Raw genomic sequence first — 19494 nt, 5'->3', positions numbered from 1 at the left:
CAAACATACTGCATTGAATCCACATGTTTAGTTCCTATCTAACATTAATGTAAGAAGAGATTACCTGGGATAGTATAGAGAAGAGAGTTAACTTTCATTAGCCCACGCCTCTCTACCCATATCCCAACACAGAGGCAGGAAAACACAAGATACTCTGAGCACAGGGATGTGGTGATATGGTGAGGATTGTGTGGTTTTGCTCTGTTTTGATAATTTTATTTTATTTCTACTTTATATATGCAGGTGTTTTACCTCCTGTGTGTCTGTGCACCACATGTATGCCTGGTCACCTGAAAGAAGAACCCAGTAGACAGATCAGTCAAGGACAATGACTTTGGATTTTTATTCTACTGCATGGACTGACTTTGTGAGAGCCTGGTTTGTTTGGATGCTCACCTTTATAGACCTGGATGGAGGGGAGAGGACCTTGAACTTCCCACGGGGCAGGGAACCCTGATTGCTCTTAAGGCTAGAGAGGGAGGGGAAGGTGGGGAGGGGGAGGGGAAAGGGAGGCGGGGAGGAGGTGGAAATTTTTAATAAATAAAAAAATTTAAAAATGTAAAAAAATATTCGAGTGTCCCCTACATTCTCTTTGGACACTTATTTCTCATTCTGGAATCGCTGCATCACCTGGGGACTGCAATTCAACTTTCTGAAAAATTAAACATAGTTTCTCACAGGTCTATGCCATTTAACACCATTGTCAATATGTGAGGGTCCTCATTTCTCCCAACCCTCCATCAGGCCAATTTTAACTCAGAATTAAGAAGTTTGGAACAAAAGCAGTTTCTTAGTGTTGAAGACATAACATGGAGTGAGTGTTATAGACCTTGATGAACCTAAGTGGGTTGCACTAAGACAGCCTGTTCTCACACATCAGCATGGCTATTGGACTTCAACTGGGCTGAGATGCAACCACAAGCATGCCAGTGGTTCAGAATTTCTCAGAGAATAAACTCCAGGCCTGCCACGATTCAAGGACAAGTTTACCTGAGCCAAGGTTAGTCAAAGGTGAAAGAAAAATGGCAACAGGCAGCAATAAGAAGAACGAAACAGGTTGCAGGGAAATCATCAGTGGGCAGTCACCATTCACCCAGAGTCAAGAAGGGCACACACCCTCAGCCAGCCTTTCCTACCTCCCAGACATCGTGATTTGCCTCATCAGACTCTTTCTCACCTTCTTGTTCCATATTACTTTGGTTTTCTCTGAAGGTTTCTCTGCAGATGAATATTTATGGCCCCACAAACACCTTGAAAGTGTTTAGCTTGCATCAGTTTTGTGGTCCTTTGTTCTAGTTAGCTGTGCAGACATGCAGAAAGATGGGAAGCTCCATGTGCTCTAGGACTGATGCAAATTGATACTAACCAGAACAGGCACAGTACTTTCTCATTAACATTGGTCTCCATCATTCTTAAACATGTTCCATCGCTCTGTGAGTGAGTGAACACACATATAGAGGCTCAAACCCACAAGAATAAACATTAAAAAACAACAATAACAACACACACACACACACACACACACACACACACAAACACCACACACCTTTCCTGAACCCAGAAGGCAAAGGAGAGGATTAGAGTGTTGCAGTACTTTGTATGCTGCAGGGGGGAGGTAGAGAGTGTTTTGTGCTGTCTTCAAGGCTATTAGACTCAGCCAGCCTACTCTGCCCTGGCCTGCACTTCTTTGCTCTTCCAGGGAAGTTTTTCATATCAAAACCCACTGATCATACAAGTAAGTGACAACCTCTGCACAAATGAGCTTGCGCACAAAAGACCAAGGTCGAAAGGAAGAGGGCTGGAAATGAAGCCTCCTGTTAACTCCAAGTTGACCCATCACAGTCTCCTAGGTAAACTTACCCAGGCTTCTCCACAGAGGACCTTGATAGAACCAGAGAATGCAAGTGACCCATGGTCATCACCCAACAACTTTCAACCATAATAGAGTGCATGCAATATGAAAATAGCCAGGTCACTCAGTAGGAGCCTAATGAGGTCACCCGCAGCGCTTTTCTGAGAGGGAGCACTCTATACAACTATGAAGGAGAGTCTGTCTGTACTAAGTATCACATACATAGTCATATATGTGATAGAGTGAGCATCAAAATGTCAGCAAAGAAATGTACTGCCAGGTTCCGTGTTGTGAAGCCAATGAGATAAACCAGACATTTCATAGAAATTTACCTCTCTTTGGTGAAAGGGAAGAAGTCTACTTTTTATTTTTAAAGTAGCTCTGATGATTGATTTTTTTGTTATTACAAAACATATTAATTCCAAAGTAGTGAAAAATGTATAGAAAAAAAGATCAATAATCAAGTGCTTTTTCTTTCTGACCAAATGAACCCTTTAGAAATTAGATGAGACAAAAAAAAAAGACAGAAGGTTCTACGTCTGAGGAGAAAGGAGATTCTAAGAGCTTGGGCTAGCCAGCTTGGTCAGAATAGAATTTTTTTGTTCTACCAAGCAAATAAACAACAGGCCCTTGAGCTTACTCACTCAAAGCTCTGCGATGCTCCCTAAGTGGCTCCCAGCATAACACCCTTCTTACCGTACTGACATGTAGGTGTGCTGTATGGGATTTACCCATCTCCCTCAATGGACTGCCGCTTCTACCAGAGCAGAATTGTTTGATTGCCAATCATGTTGTGTCTTCCAAGAGGTTATCTTCACAGAAAGACTTGTGAAGGACCACAGAAATTAACTATTGGATGGAATGTAGGTGGTCAGCTGGGTAAGTGAGTGGATGGTTACATGACTGTATATATATATGTATGTGTATGGTTAGGTAGGTGGGCAGCTTGCTCCTGCTGCCTCAGCCTACCTGCTGCTGCTTTGCCCAGAGGTCATAGATCCTCTCATGGCCTCCTAACAGAGACTCTTTTCCTCCTCACAGGACTCTTGCAAAAAAATCTGCTTTCTGTTGTCCTCTCTCAATGTGCCCACTTTTCCTTCGACTGTGTCTGTAGAAGGAGCAGAGAGGTGCTTTTCGTCCTTCGCGGCTCCCGCACTGCTAGCTTTACACCCAAAATAATTACACAGAAACTGTATTCTTTTAAACACTGCCTGGCCCATTACCTCCAGCCTCTTATTGGCTAACTCTCACATATTGATTCAACCCATTTCTAATAATCTATATCTCACCACGAGGTCGTGGCTTACCGGAAAAGATTCAGCATGTCTGACCTGGCAGCTTCATGGTGGGAAGTTCTCTGACTCTACTTCTTTCTCCCAGCATTCTGTTCTCTCTACCACCTCAGCCACCTAAGGGCTGGCCTATCAAAAAGGCCAAGACAGTCTCTTTATTAACCAATGAAAGTAACACATAGACAGATGATCCTCCTCCATCATGTGTCCATTGACTCAGAAGCTGGTTGTGGAGGGTACTTAACCATCACAAAAATGGTGAGCTTCAGTCAACTTCCACCTGCCACTCCTACTTACTGACACATCCATTCCCACAAGGCCCCATGTCCTCTGAAAATCCCAGGCTAAATCCCAAACTAGCCATGCAAGCATCCCCCAGGTGCAGGCCAAAGTCAGAGAACAATCAAATTCCAGAAAACGTCAAACTGCTTCTGAAGACCCTGACACCAAAATGGAACCATATACCTCTGCTCCAAACACACACAGACAAGTGCTGCACTGCTCATGGTGTTGGGAGAGCATCATCAGGTACAGGGCAGACATGCTCTGACGGCAGACAGAGAACACAACAGGAATACATTCCTTTTATGTGTCCCACAGAAACAGGATCTGTAAGCCCCTGCCAGAGTCCCAGAAACTATTTCTAGTGCAAACCGTGTTTTCTATCTAGAAGCTCTGGAGTCCAACAGGACAAGGTTGGGAGGGACTCTCAGACTCTTTGCACTTAGAAGAAATCAATCTGGGAGGCACAAGTACAAGGGTATACAGACAGACTTCATGCTTAGAGATAAGCAGGCTAGAATCACAGCTATTACTTTAGTTCAAAGGCAAAGGTCAGACGCTGTCCTTCCCAAGTTCTCGGGTCCCATTCACTCAGACACTCATTGATATGAGTTGGTTTTCTCAGCCATCTCCTTTCCTTGGGGAATTTCTTCAGATCTGACATCTCCTTCTGATGATCTATTTTCAGCATCTCAAGCTCAGAATTCAGCCTGTGGCAGGGCATGTACCCAGGACAAAGAACCCTATGAACACAGTACTCAGGGATCACACAAATTAAGGCTGAGTCTTGCACTACTGCAGTGTACTAGATGTCAGATCCTGAATTCTATGTACCAGGATCTCCTGATCTACTGCCCTAGGGCCAGAAAGGCAAGGTGTCAAGAGGGAGAAAGACAGGGCTACATGAGCTCTCTCAGTAGGCCTGGAGGGACAGACCAGCTCTCTAAGAAGATCCCAGGAGTCTGTGCCACAGCTCTGGGCCCACCTGAAACCTTTGATGACATTGCTCCTGTCTTCAGAACAGGAATTGTTTATTCTGTGTTCCTATTATCACAAGGATTCTTAGAACTCATATCAGGATTTCCATGGAGGAGACAGTACATCAGGATGGCTTTATAATCTCCCCCAGGGAATTCCAGTGAGTCACCAAGGTGAGCACAAAGGATCAGTGCAGTAGTGCTCTAAGTGGGACTCCCTGGCCTTAGCACTTATATTACCTGATAACTCTGAGGTAGGAAATTCCACAAGGGCAGTTGGCACTTCCACAACACCAGTGATTTCACAGAAGATGCCAAGGGCTCTCCAGGATACAATAGAATGCCCAGACAAGAAGCTTTTAGGATCATCACCTATCTGGTAGTTAGTTCTTCCCTAAATTACCAAAAGCCAACCTGCCCTTTCCAGGAGCCTCTCCTGAGACACAGGGGAAGCCCCTCAACACCTTTTCCTTTCAGTCTAGAGGTTTCCATGATTCATTAGAATCTAGTTCATTCTAACTTACTAGTTCATTCTGTGTGGAAGTCAAGACTTACTTTCCAAACACTACCCAAGAATAGCTCTTCCCATCCTTAAGGTGGCTAATCAATGAGATGAGAAATAAAGAATTCTAAGAAATTAGTTCAGGATGATGGGGAAGAAAGATCAGTACTATAAAGTGAACAAGGATATCAGGGAAGAACCATGAGAATAAAACAATATATGGGGTGACAGGGGGTGTCAGAGCAATGTGGGTCTCCTGTCAGAACAATGATAAGTCACATAGGTAATATGGAAAAATTTTTCAAAAGTTTCAGCAGAATACTATCCAGCCATCACAATGTTAGCAAAGTCATGATCAACTATTTATAAGATAAGGCTGAAAATACCTAAGGACTGGGCATCCTTAGGTGAGCCTCAGACAACAAGGACAAACTTGCAGAAAGAGTGATGGCTCATTCCTGGTTGAAAGAGGTTTACCTGGGATTGGTCTTGGTGCTACTGTCAGCCCCCCCCGCCACATAGCTGTCACCCACATTTGGAGGGTCTAGTTCAGTCCAAAGTAGGTTCCCCAGCTGTCACTCCATAGTCCATGAGCTTCTACTACCACAGGTCATTTGTCTCTGTGGTTTTCCACATTGAACATATGATCCCACCTCTCTCTCTTCAGCTGAACTCCAGGAGCTCATCCCAGTGCTTGACTGTGGGTCATTTCATCTGCTTCCATCAGTGTCTGGATATAGATTCTATGATGACAATTAGAGTAGTCACAATCTGATTTAAAGGGTAATGCCCTTCAAACACACTTTCCACTACTGCTAGGAGTCTTAGCTGGTGTGATTTTTGTGGTTTCCTGGGAATTTCTCTAGCACCAGGATTCTCTCTAACCCCATAATGGATCCCTCTCTCAAGATATCTCTTTCATTGCTCTACCTTTTCACCCCTCCCCCAACTCAGTCTTCTTGATCTCTAATATTCCCATCCCCCATTTACTCCCTTCTACTGCTTCCCTGTTTACACAGAAGATCTTAACTACTTTCCTTCCTGGATCACTCCATGTATGTCCCTCTTTGGGTTCCCTTTTTAAACCTAGCTTCTCTGGGGTTGTGGTTTTTAGCTTGGTTAACCTTTGCTTTACATATAATATCCACTTATGAGTGAGTACATACTGCGTCTTTCTGGGTCAGGGTTACCTGCTATAGAATTCCCCTCTGTATTCTGTGAATGCCATTGTTTAATAAACTGCTTTTTACCTATCAAAAGAAAGAATAGAATAAGGCCGGAATTCCAAGCAGAGATACAGGAGAAAGCAGGCAGAGTCACGGAGAGGCCATATAGTCACCAGAGGAGACAGATGCTGGAAACATGCTGATAGGCCATGACCTCGTGGTAATGCACAGATTAATAGCAATGAGTTAATTTAAGATATAAGAGCTATCTAGAAATATGCATAAGCTAATAGGCTAAGCAGTGTGGTATTCATATAATTTCTGAGTAATTATTTGGGTCTGCTCAGCCAGGAAATGAACGAGCAGTCTTCGCCAACAGTTACCTCATTCTGGATGTTTTTTATCCTAGTTCCATCCATTTCCCTGCAAATTTAAAGATGTCATTTTTTTTTACTGTTGAATAATACTTTATTGTTTAAATGTTCTACATTTTCCATTCTCTGGTTGAGGGGTATCTAGGTTGTTCCAGGTTCTGGTTATTATGAATAATGCTGCCTATGAACATAGTTGAGAAAATGTCCTTGTGGTATGGTTGTACATCCTTTAGGTATATTCCCAAGACTGGTATTACTAGGTCTTGAGGTAGATTCATTTCCAGTTTTCTGAGAAACCACCATATTGATTTCCAAAGTTTCTGTACAACTTAGCACACCCACCAGCAATTGGATGAGTGTTCCCTTTACTCCATATCCTTTCTAGCATAAGCTGTCATTAGTGTTCTTGATCTTAATCATTCTGACAGGTGTTAGATGGCATATCAGAGTCATTTTTGTTTGCGTTTCCCTGATGGCTATGGATGTTGAGCAATTCTTTAAATGTCTTTTGGGAATTTAATTTTTTTCTGTTGAGAATTCTCTGTTTAGATATTTGCCTCATTTTTAAATGGATTCTTTGATATTTTGGTGTCTAGTTTCTTAAGTTCTTTATATATATTGGAGATCAACCAAACAGACAGTTCTTATTTTCTTCTTTCTGTATATTTGAATAATAGAAATCAACCAAATATCTTGTCCATTACACTTACATACATATAATCATCCAGAAACATGGGTTTATAAGATAGAATTTGTATGATATGGAAGAAATATTCATAACACAAAACTTTCATTGTAAGTTTAAAAAGTTAACCACCTTCTCATCCAGATATATAATTTTAATGTTTTTTATAATCTTGCATAACTTTGCAAGTAAGTCAACATTGTACAGTAGTAAAGATGTGCTTACAAAATACAATTTACTCATCCAATGTGAATCATGTTTCACAGACTACATTTCAATTGTTAATTACTGGATGGAAATGACATGTTTTCCAATCTTTTGCATACCCAATTTCAAAAATTTCTAACATGCTTCCATAGTGTCATTAGATTTAAAGATATGATAGTAAGTGTATGCTTTTCACTACAATTTCTTCAGTATAGTGAAGAATGCATCATTCATAAATTTCTGTCTTGGAAAAGAACAGTGTTTCATTTTTCTTCTATCATATATACATATATACGTGATATATATATATATATATATATATATATATATCCAATGTGGTTACTATTTCTCTACAGAGTGAAAATCCACATAGACCATCCTTTTTGTTCATGAATTGTGCATCCTAAAATGCGAGTAAAGTATCTTGTCACATCAAAGAGAATATATTCATTTATGGTTAAGCTTAAACATAAAAAGTTTTGTCAGGAAATGAAAAAATAAAAGCACACCATGGAAATGAATGTTTTCCAGTCACAATGAGACTGGTGCACAAGTGAATTCACAGAGACTGAGCCAAACTAAAACAACCATACATAGGTACATGCTACATGAGGTTCCAGGAATGTGTGGCAAATGGACATTGGTTCCCATCTCTAACAAAGACGGTATCTGTAATTTACACCTATCAGAAAGGGAAAAGCTGTTTCATGTAATGGAGTGAATCTATGTATACAAAAACTCCAATGTTTATGAGTAGCTGGCCAACATAAAATAAATTCAAGGTTTTTTTATGATGTCTCAGAGATAATTTTGTATTTTTTTCACTTTTTCTTATTTGTTTTTATGGTATATTTGAGAAAAATAGAGAGAAAAGATAAAATCTAAACTTGGACGCATCACATAGAAGAGAGGATCTGGAATGATTTGGGGATGAGAAAGCATGATCAAAATATCTTGCATGAAACTTTGATGACTATTGTAATTGTTAACAAAAAATAATATGATTCTGAAGAAACAAATATTTTAAACATTGAAGATTAAAACATGGGGGCTTTCTGAGAAGCCATTGATAATGGCACTGGGACTTGTTTTGTCTGCATGTACTGGATTTTGGGATCCTAGTCTGTTTGGATGCTCACCTTCCTAGACCTGGAGGGAGGGGGGAGGAACTTGAACTTCCCACAGGGCAGGAAACCCTGACTGCTCTTAGGAGTGGAGAGGGAGGAAGAGAGGGAGTGGGGGGAGTCGGAGGGCATTGGGAGGAGGGGAGGAAGTGGAAATTTTTATAAATTAATAATAATAGTAAAAAAAAGAAAAGAAGAAGAAGAAGAAGAAATGAATGATAGACAGCTAACAACTATTGAAAGAGAAAAAATTCGGTCATGCAACAAAAAGTAATCACACGCTCGGCACAGACAGACATCCCTCCTCCTTCGGAAGGCTCTGTCTCATTCAGTTTCTCATGATCTTCCCTTACATACCTTCCCTCATCCTTGCCTTCTCAATCATGTTCATTCCTACTCTTTACACAATAGCTAGAAAATGGAAACAACCATAAAGTAGTTCAACTGATGAATGGATGATGAAAATGTGGTACAGACATAGAAATGCAATATGAAATGGCCTCAGCAGGTTTCATTAATCTCTGTATGTCTCTCTCACTCCTCTCTCTGCATATAACAGTAATATTTTCAAAAAGAGGCTATCACTTTAAGAGGTAATGGAAAGGCATAATTGTGACGGTGGAAACATTGGGCGATATCATGTAAAGAAAGAAAGGGGTAAAGTGATGTAATTTATATGTTAATTAAAATATAAAATGGAATTTTAAAAATCTGTATATTTTGAGTACTGGGGATATTTTGCTATGGTTAAAGTATTACTTACTCTTGATCAGAACTAAAGTTTAGTTCCCAGGATGCAGTTCAAGTCAGTCAGAGCTGCCTATTATTCCAACTCCAGGGAACACAACCCCTTGTTCTAGTCACCCCAAGCACCTTTAGATCCTAACATATAGAAACACACACAGAGAGAGAAATTTAAATTTTGTCAGAATAACTGTTACAAAAATAAATTTTAAAATAATTAGAAATAAAACATCCATTGCTTCAATGAAGACACACAAAAAAACTGAATATATAAGGAAAAGGACCCAGAATTTGGATGTGAAATACAGGAGATCTAATGTGAAAACTTGCTGTAATTTTTCCAATATAATATTTTTATGGATAATCTTGAAATCTCATACAATGCATCCCAATCACACTAACTTCCCACAGCTCCTAGGTTCACTCTCCCACACTTGTGCCAACCCTCCAAATACACCAAAGATAATTTGTCTTGTTATGTACTTGTTCAGGTGGTTGACCATTGGAAGTTTGATTTTTGCAGTTTTTAATATGGAAATCTATCTCTATATACAAAGCATAGAAATTCTGTCAAAAGCATCAACAGTAGAGAGAATCCAGTAGACAGGGTTGGATACTAAGGTACATGTATTATTACATTAAGACACAAATAACTTAAAAGTAATAACTGCATCTTTCAAGATCTCTGGGATGCTGGTATTCAAAGACTGTATTTGTCAATTTTCTGTTTCTGTGATAAAACATAATTGCCAGAAGCAACTTGTAGAAGAAAGTGTATTTGGGCCTCCAATTCTAGAAACACAGGCATTGCCATGTTGCGGAGACTCAGCAACAAATGGCATACATGGAGCCAAGAAAAGTAAACTTAGAGATTCCATCTCAACCACAGTCAGGAAGCAGAGAGCAAACAGTGGGCAGAGATTGTGAACATTCAAGACCTGCCTACATGGATAGGTGTCATTTTTTCAAAGTTCCATTTCTCAGATGTTCCACAATCTTCCCAAACAGCACCACAACCTGGAACCAAGTGTTCAAATATCAGAATCTGTAGGGGAAATTCTCATTAAAATCACCTCAGATCCCAAATATAAATATCTGAGTTGCAGAGAGTGTGGAGATACTCAGTACATAGGAAGCATGTTCTTTGAAATAAGAGCAAAAATCTCCCCATATCTGGAGAAATATATCAACTTAGGTATATAGAAAATATTCAGAATCATAGCAGCCACGGCTGGACAATAATTTATCCACATAGAGTTGTAATAATGTTAAATTTAATTTTTTATATCTATTTTAGAGGACATTGTTACTATGCAGCTCTGGCTCAGTAGACCAGGCTTATCTCAAGCTTACAGAAATCTATATGTCTCTGCCTCCTAAAAGTGTGTACCATAATTCATGAGCTCAGAAAAGTTTCACTACGTTGAAAATTCCAAGAGCACAGAACCAAAACACCAGAGAGAAACGTCAAGAGAGAAGTTCAATTTCCCTACTAAGGAATCCCCACCCGTGACCTCTTCGTGAAAATGCAAACAAAAACAAACAAGCAAAAATTAACAACAGCAACAAAGTCAAGAAAAGGATTTTATAATGAATAATTGCATCCCTGCATCTCAAAGAAGCATCAAGCAAGATACTGTGTGGAAAAACAGGAATCTACCAACCCTGAGGGATCAATGTAGACCTTGCAGGATATGCATATAATAAACCTAGGGAAGACCACAACACTTATCGCATATGTGCGCAGTGAGCATCATTTGCTCAATGAACCATCAGTTATGCCTGAGGAAGAACAAGCATGCTTTTGTTTACCAATGTTACTTAGCAACGGCGGTTCCATAACTGAATGCTTCTACTTGACTGGTCAACCAGAGCCTCGCAGTTGGGAGAGTGGTGGAGTTTGACTCTGGTTGTTAGGCGGTCAGTGCTTGAAAGTTCATTTTGTAAAATTATTTCGTGTTGAGCTGATAGGAGGGTGGTCACAGCGGTGTTCTCCACTCCGCGGAAGCTCTTCTTCTCTAAGAAGGAGCCGAAAACCCCCTTGGGGTTTTGTGATGGCCCAAGTGGTGAGAGAGAGACCTTGTTCTGCGGTAACTGCAGAATTAACCAATGCCAACAGCCATATGGGGCAGAGAATAAATTCCATCAAGCAGTGTGCGCAGGAAACCTCAAAGTGACGCTGCGTCTCCTTGCGAAGGAGGGTTTTCAAGTGAATGATGAGGACCCGAGGAAACGGTGAGAACATATGGGCTAAAGATGAGGGGCCTGATGAAATCGGGTGATGGGAGAACCCCAGCTTTCCCAGCTCTGTGGCCAACAGGGATGAGGCGAGCTCAGCTATGCTTTCTGTGCTCCCGGCTCCTTGGCACCTGTGCTCACACAGATGTCCATGTTCGGATCTTCTGGAGCAGGAGGAATGTAAGACCAAAGCTTCAGCAAGTTTGTTGTCAACCCATCATTGCTCCATCGGGCATTTTCTTAAGTAACATTTAATACGGAATAGAATAAAAACAAAATATAAAGAAATGAGATTTAATTTCTATATACATAACACAATGTTACATAAACGATAGAAAGTGCAGAACTCAAATAATCTTCCTCAAAATTTTTCTTCCACCAAAAATATCCAAAAAACATTTGATATGTATTTTTTATCATTGTGCACTAACGTTTATATTTAACAATATTAAATCAAGATCAGACAAACAATTTAAATAACACAATGTCACCTAAGGAAATAGATATAGTCCCTTCCCCACAAAAAGGAGTCTAGGGACAGAATGTTTGAATGCAGAATTCTACCAGCCTTTCAAGGAAGAATTAATAATACTCTTCAAATTATTCCACAAAATTGAAACAGAGCGAACATTGTGAAATTCCTTCTATGAGGCCAGAGTTACCCGGATTACCAAACGACTCAAAGACTTACCAAAGAAAGAGAATTACAGACTAGTTTCACACAAGAATAATGATGAAAAAAATACTCAGTAAAACATTGGCAATCTGAATCCAAGAATGCATCAAAAAGATCATCCAATAGATTTCATCAAAGGCATGCAGGGATGCTTCAACATAAACAGTCTGTCAATGTAATCCACCATAGCAACAACTGAAAGGAAAAAGCCACCTGATTATCTCTTTGGATGCTGAAAAAAACTTTGAAAATATCTAACACGTTTTCCTGACAATTGACTTGTAGAGATCAGAGATCCAAGGGACATACCTAAACATAAAAAAAGAAACCATAGAAAGCAAAATACCACAGCTTCAAATTAAACAAAGAGAAATTCAGAGGAATTCCATCAAAATCAGAAAAGAGACAAGACTGTTCACTCTCCCCATGCCTATTCAATATATTACTTGAAATTCTAGCTAGATAAATATGACAATTAAAGGAAAATAAGGGGATACAAATTAGAATGGAAGAAGTCAAAGTATCACTATTACCAGATGACATGATAGTATACCTAAGCTAGACCAAAACTGCCAGGGAACTCCTACAGTTGAGAAACACCTTTAGTCAAGTGGCTGGATATAAAATTAATTTGAAAAAAACTCAGTAATCCTCCTAGAAACAAATAATAAAAGGACTGAGATAGAAATCAGGGGATCAACAACCTTTAAAATGGTCTCAAATGATAAAAAAAAAAACCCACTGGTTATAATCTAACTAAGGAATGAAAGACATGTATGGCAAGAACTTCACGTCTTTGATGAAAGGAGTTGGAGAAGACATCAGAAGATGGTAAATTCTTCCATGCTAAGGGATTGGTGAGATTAACAAAGTAAAAATGGCCATTTTACCCAAAGTAATCTACAGATTCAATGCAATCACCAATAAAATTTCAAAATAATTCTTTATAGACCTTGAAAGAACAATATTCAACTTCATATGAAAAATTTCACAGATAGCTAAAACAACCCTGTACAACCAAAGAACTTTCAGAGTATCACCATCCCTGATTTCAAGCTCTACTACAGTGCTATAGTAATAAAAATCACATGGTTTTGGCATAAAAACGGACTGGTAGACTGAGGGAATTGAATCAAAGGCTCTGTCATAAATCCACAAACCTATGGACATCTGATAATGATAAAGAAGCTAAAATTATAAATAGAAAAAAGAAACCATCTTCAATAAGCAGTGATGGAATAACTGGATTATTAGCTACTGTTAATATTGTTATTAACAGTATTGTTAGCATACTGAAGAGCACAAATAGGTCCATATCTATCACTAGGTACAAATATCAAGTCCAAGTGGGTTAAAGATCTCAACATAAATTCAGACATCCTGAACCAGAGATAATAAAAAGTGGGAAGTAGCTGTAGTGCAACAGGCCCGTCTGTGCTCTATGTGCTACCATACAGTTCGTGAACTGGGCAAGGGGCTGGAGATTGAAACACACAAAGACACATAGACAGAGACATGGGTCATCCTTGAAACAGAAATGCCCCTTTATTGTATCCTGGAGTAGCTTATATAGGGATCCTTAACTGATAGCCACTCCCCAGCCAAACCACCAGAAACCATTCCCCTGACATCAGGAACTCCTGAGGGTCTCATGCTCAGAGCATCTGCAAGCATTACAAGCTGTTTACCAGAAATTCAACATCTGGGGGTTCACAGCTCCCAAGAAGTAGCCTTGAACACATTGACACAGGAGACAACCTCCAGAACAAGACACCAATAGCGCAGAATCTAAGATCAACACTTAATAAATGGGACCCCATGAAACTGAAAAGGTTTGTAAAGCAAAGGACGCTGTCAATAGGAAAAACAGCAACCTGCAGAGTGGGAAAAGACATTCACTAACTCCACATAAGACAGTGAACTAATTTTCAAAGTATATAAAAAACTCAAGAATCTAGATAACAACAAATCAAATAATCCAATTAAAATGGGGTACAGATCTAAACAGAGAATTCTCAACAGAAGGATCTCAGGTATATGAGAAACACTTAAGGAGAATTTCAACATTCTTAGCCATCAGGGAAGGGCAAATCAGAATGACACTGAGATTCCAGCCTATGCCTGTCAGAAGGGCTAAGATAAAAAACACAAGTGACAGCTCATGCTGGAGAGGGTATGAGCAAGCATAACACTCCTCCATTGCTGATGGGAGTGTAAACTTGTATAGTCACTCTGGAAATCAGTGTGGCAGTTTCTCAGCAAACTGGGAATCAATCTACCAGAAGACACAGCAGTAAACTCTTGGGCATATACTTCATTCATATCATAAGGACACTTGCTCAACTATGTTCTTAGCATCTTTTTTGCAGCTTTATTTGTAATAGCCAAAACCTGAAACAACCTTGATGTCCATTAAGTGAGGCATGAATAAAGAAAATGTAAAATATTTACACAATGGAGTACAATCGAGTTTTAAAACCAATAACACCAGCAAATTTGAAGCAAAAAGGTTGGAAATGGAAAAAAATGTCCTGAGTGATGTAACTCAGGCTAAGAAAGACACATTGTATATACTCACCCATAAATCGTGATATAAGCTGTAAAATAAAGGATAACTATGCTATAATCCACTAACCAGAGAGGCTGAGTAATAAGGAGGGCTCATAACAGGATGCCTAGATGTCCCTGAGAAGGGGAAAATAGAGGAGATTTCATGAGTAGACCAAAGGCAGATTGGCATGGGAACAAGAGTGAGTAGGTTGTGGGGAACAAAATCTGAGAGTATTGAAAGAGACTATAGAATAGGGGGCATTTGGGAGCCAGTTAATAATCTGGCACAAGGGAATCTCCCAGGTAACTACAGGGATGGCCACAGCTAACACTGCTAACAATAGAGATATGTAGCCTGAGCTGGCTCTCTTCTGTGTCCAGGCAAGACTTCAAGTGGAGGAAGTGGGAAACCAACCCAGTCACATAACTTTCCTGTCCTGCCTATGAAATATGTTGGAATAAGGGTGGCTTAGAGATTGAGGAAGTGGCCAATCTGTTAGACACAGATTATTGCCTAGCTCAACTGTCATCAGAGAGGTTTGACCCAACAACTAACCAAAACAGAGGCAGACCCATGGCCAAGCATTAGGCAGAATTTAGGGAAACCTGCAGAGGAGGATAAAAGATTGTAGAAGTCAGAGGGGTGAAGACAAAGCAAGGATACTCACAGAATCAACTAAACTCAACTAATAGGGGCTCACAGAGACTAAACCAACAACCAGGGAGTCTGCAAGGGACTGACTTAAACATTCTGCATACATGTTACAGTTGTATAGCTTGGTCCTCTGGTGGGACCTGTAATTTGTCTAAACTCATGTCGTTTCTAGCTGTATTATAAGTACTTATCTTAGATACACAACCACACCCACAGACAGGTGGGTGACATCATCAGAGAAGCTTTTTGGCAGTAGACAGAGAGTCACAACTGTTAAAATGAAAGAGTAAGTAACTACTGCATGCTCATCACCAACTGCTGCAGCACTTCTACACAAGACATTGAGAAAAGTGCAGTTGTGGAGAACATATATTGCAAGAGCCAGAGTACAAGAATGCCTGCTGCTCTATAGTATGTTCTAGGCAGGATAAGAATGTAGTCCCATAAAAATTTCAACAATACCTAAACAGGACCTGCATAAAGACATTTGCACAAGCTGACATACCTAAGTTTGGGTGGCACAGTCTCTAGTTAAAGAACTGCAGGCGATTCATGGCTGATGAGGGAGTGTGAAGCAGTGTTTAGAAGGGATGAGCTCCCAAATAGGTTTCCAATCCCAGGTGATCAGTTATAAACATGCAACAGGAAACGGACTTTTGTGTTTCTGTAAAAATAATGAGAAGTTGTAAATTTGAGAGGGAATAGGGAATGTGGGGAGTTGGAAATGAGGAGAGTCAAATATATCTACATATATATGTATGTAAATGTATACATGTATATATGTGTATGTATGTACATATGTGTGTATATGTGTATATATACACATGCATATACATACATACATACATATAGATATAGACAGGGGGCAGAAAGATGAGAGAGAGAGAGGTGGGGGAAGTGAGAGAGAACATAACTCATTTCATTGACAATCTCAGTTTAACTGTTAGATAAAAGTTGTTCTGGCTTCCTTAGTGCTACTTCACTTATATCTTAATTGCTAGGCGTTTACCAGATAATTTTATTTTATTTGGCTGGTGTACCTGGGATAATGTTGTAATGAAATATCTGTCTAATGGTTTTGTAAATGAATCATTCATATCACTGTTTGTTTCTATTATACTTTCAACTGTGCTTGCTTATTTCTATTATATCTTAAAATCCATGCTTTGATGCTACAGTTATATTAAAAGCACAATTTCTTGAATACTTTCAGAAGCATCCAGCAAAAATTAATAATAGAATCTAATATTAAGAACAGAGTAGGATTCTCTAATTATAATTGAATTAAACATAAACATCAGAGAATAAGTAAAAATTAATTGCATCGATAACCCAACCATACTCTTGAGGTAAACACTAACTCTTACCTTCATGAATCATATGTGCAGAAACCAAGCCTAGAAATTTAAATGGAAAATGATCAACTACAGATTTTGACAAATGAACTAGTTTATACTATGAAACTTATTCTTCATCAAAACTGAAGTGTGAATTTTAAAAATGTATATTTACATAGATACTTATTAGTATACTTGCTACTCTAATGCCCTGTTTCTAAAAGATTTCTATTGAAAACAATCCTTTTATATTTGAATAAGACATTTGATTTGCCAAGAGAATACAGATTATATAAAATGTAGAATGATTAAAGTAGTTTAGAATCAGCTTTGTTTAGGAAAGACTTACAAAGTGTGTTGAATGTACTGATACAAATGCCAATCTCAATCTGGAAATATTCATATTCACTTATTGAAATCCAGTCATTATAAATGTTAAATCAGAATTAGGGGTTTGAAAATGCTGCCGCATTATATTTTTCAAACCACTAATTCTGATATATTTTTCAAACCACTAATTCTGATTTAACATTTATAATGACTGGATTTCAATAAGTGAATATGAATATTCCCAGATTGAGATTGGTATTTGTATCAGTACATTCAATACAATGACGATACAGACGGAGACCCACATTGGAGCACCGGACTGAGCCCCCCAAGGTCCAAATGAGGAGCAGAAGGAGGAAGAACATGAAAAAGGAAATCAGGACCGCGAGGGGTGCGTTCACCCACTGATACAAGGGGACTGATCGAATGAGAGCTCAACAAGGCCAGCTGGACTGGGACTGAACGAGCATGTGATCAAACCGGATTCTCTGACTGTGGCTGACATGGGGGCTGACTGAGAAGCCATTGACAATGGCACTGGGTCTTGTTTCATCTGCATGTACTGGCTGTTTGGGATCCTAGTCTGTTTGGATGCTCACCTTCCTTGGCCTGGAGGGAGGGGGGAAGAACTTGAACTTCCCACAGGGCACGAAACCCTGACTGCTCTTTGGACTGGAGAGGGAGGAGGAGAGGGAGTTGGGGGGGAGGAGAGGGAATGGGGGGAATGGGAGGGTATGGGGAGGAGAGGAGGAAGTGGAAATTTTTATAAACAAATAAAAATAAATAAATAAATAAATAAGTGCTTATTCAAATGAAAAAAAAAGAAAAGAAAAATATAATGTCAGAAACTGTAAAGATGGCTTAACAGTTAAGAGCACATTTTGCTCTCAGAGAGGACCAGGACAGAAATTATCAGCACACACATAATGGTTCATAGCCATGCATAACTTCAGTTCCAGTGCCTACAATGTGTCCTTCTGGGGTCTGAGAGCCACATATGCATATCTATATGCATATACAAAGGTAGAAAAGACACACATACACATAAATAATAGGTATTAACCATGGTATACTGTGTCTACTGAGAAAATACATATCATACCAAGTTCTTCAGAAAATTTTTTCAGTACACTAAAACATGTAGTGAGCAGGATAGAAGCAGAATATTTTCCATTCCAACTTGCTAATAAAAATAATTTATGCAAAAATCTAAGATTTAAGATTTTTTTAAAACTATACATGTGAGAATCAAAGGAATATTTGGAAAAATGAATACATGACACCAATTCTCTCCCACACATGGGGCTGATTTCTAATAAAATGGAACATGCTGTATCTTTCAAAGGTTAAAGATGTCAAAGCTTCAGAACAGAAGCTAAGGAGGCGATTCAGTGGTAGAACACTTGCCTAATATGTTAATGTTCCTGGCATTGATTTTGGAATCACCATAAATTAGTCCTGAGACATTTATCCTTCACCCATGGCTGCTTCCCATGGACTTCCCTTTTGCTTGCTCTTTGGCCAAAAGGAGTTGAATAAAACCCTTTCACTTCACTCTCACCTTGTATAAATACAACAGCTGTAAGTATTCTGTGCACAATTTTGTCTTCATTAGCACTGTGATGTGTATACTTACATTGTGATTTCCTGCTAGCATAGTGCAGTGCACTTCATCCAAATGCACTCCATAAGAAGTGAGCCATGCCTTGTTTCAATAGAAGTTCAACAACACCTTTAGAATCCCATTTATCTCCACATGTAGTGTTGTTCTGGAATGACAGACCAATGGAATAACTGATTAAAATGTTCAGTGAACGTATTTTACCACTCAAATGGCTTGTCTGTTTGTGTATAATTGATCAGTTTTTTAACAGACTTAAGTATCTTGAGGGCCTGAGTGCAATTTAATGTGGGAATTTGTGTGCTTATGATATCATTTATTAGATTTATTCAAAGATTTACATAAGAAACATTCCATTCCTTCCTGTCAAGTAAGAAATAGCCATTTGTATGATTAAAGCAATGCTAGTGATTTTATAAAAATAATACTCTTTGTTTAAAAGAATCCATAGAGATTTCAAATATTGACACTAATAAGCACAATGCTGACACTCATTCAGCATTGAACTGTGTGCTATATAAGTAAATTTGCCACTTTTCTTCTCCGCACATTCAAAAGCACATGTGGTGATTAAATCGTGTTCAGGGCTTGCACACCTAGAAAGTGGGGAAATAGGAACGAACACCACTGTGTCACTCCAAAGCTTCTCTACAACTCACCTAGTTTCATCTTCAGTAAAGTTTATGTAGTTAAAGATGACTTGCTGTCCTTAGCAGAAGTGAGACTTAAAAAAGAATGATTGGGTAACAACCTGAGCAGTATCTGGTAAAGAGTAATAGTCACTCAGGAAAACATGACATCATGTTTTTGTGTTCAAAGAAGGCAATTTAAAATAAAGAGTCACACAACAGCCTACAACTTTAAGTTCTATCCATGCTTAAC

The 19494-nt window shown here is 39.1% G+C and overlaps 1 long non-coding RNA gene across 1 annotated transcript; it reads right to left on the bottom strand.

Annotated features, from left to right (window-relative positions):
- Positions 1–7099: 7099 nt before the first annotated feature.
- On the bottom strand, positions 7100–18755 carry LOC148118256 (uncharacterized). Its single transcript, XR_015736304.1, has 4 exons — positions 18628–18755; positions 16692–16721; positions 15830–15988; positions 7100–11682 (listed from the first exon to the last, which is right to left on the bottom strand). It is a non-coding gene; the product is annotated as an uncharacterized LOC148118256 (long non-coding RNA).
- Positions 18756–19494: the final 739 nt, after the last annotated feature.

Source organism: Myodes glareolus, chromosome 24, assembly GCF_982192425.1.
Source record: "Myodes glareolus chromosome 24, mMyoGla1.1, whole genome shotgun sequence".
Classification (NCBI taxonomy): domain Eukaryota; kingdom Metazoa; phylum Chordata; class Mammalia; order Rodentia; family Cricetidae; genus Myodes; species Myodes glareolus.
The sequence above is the reverse complement of the archived record's forward strand: the minus strand, read 5'-3'. Positions and strand labels throughout refer to the sequence as shown.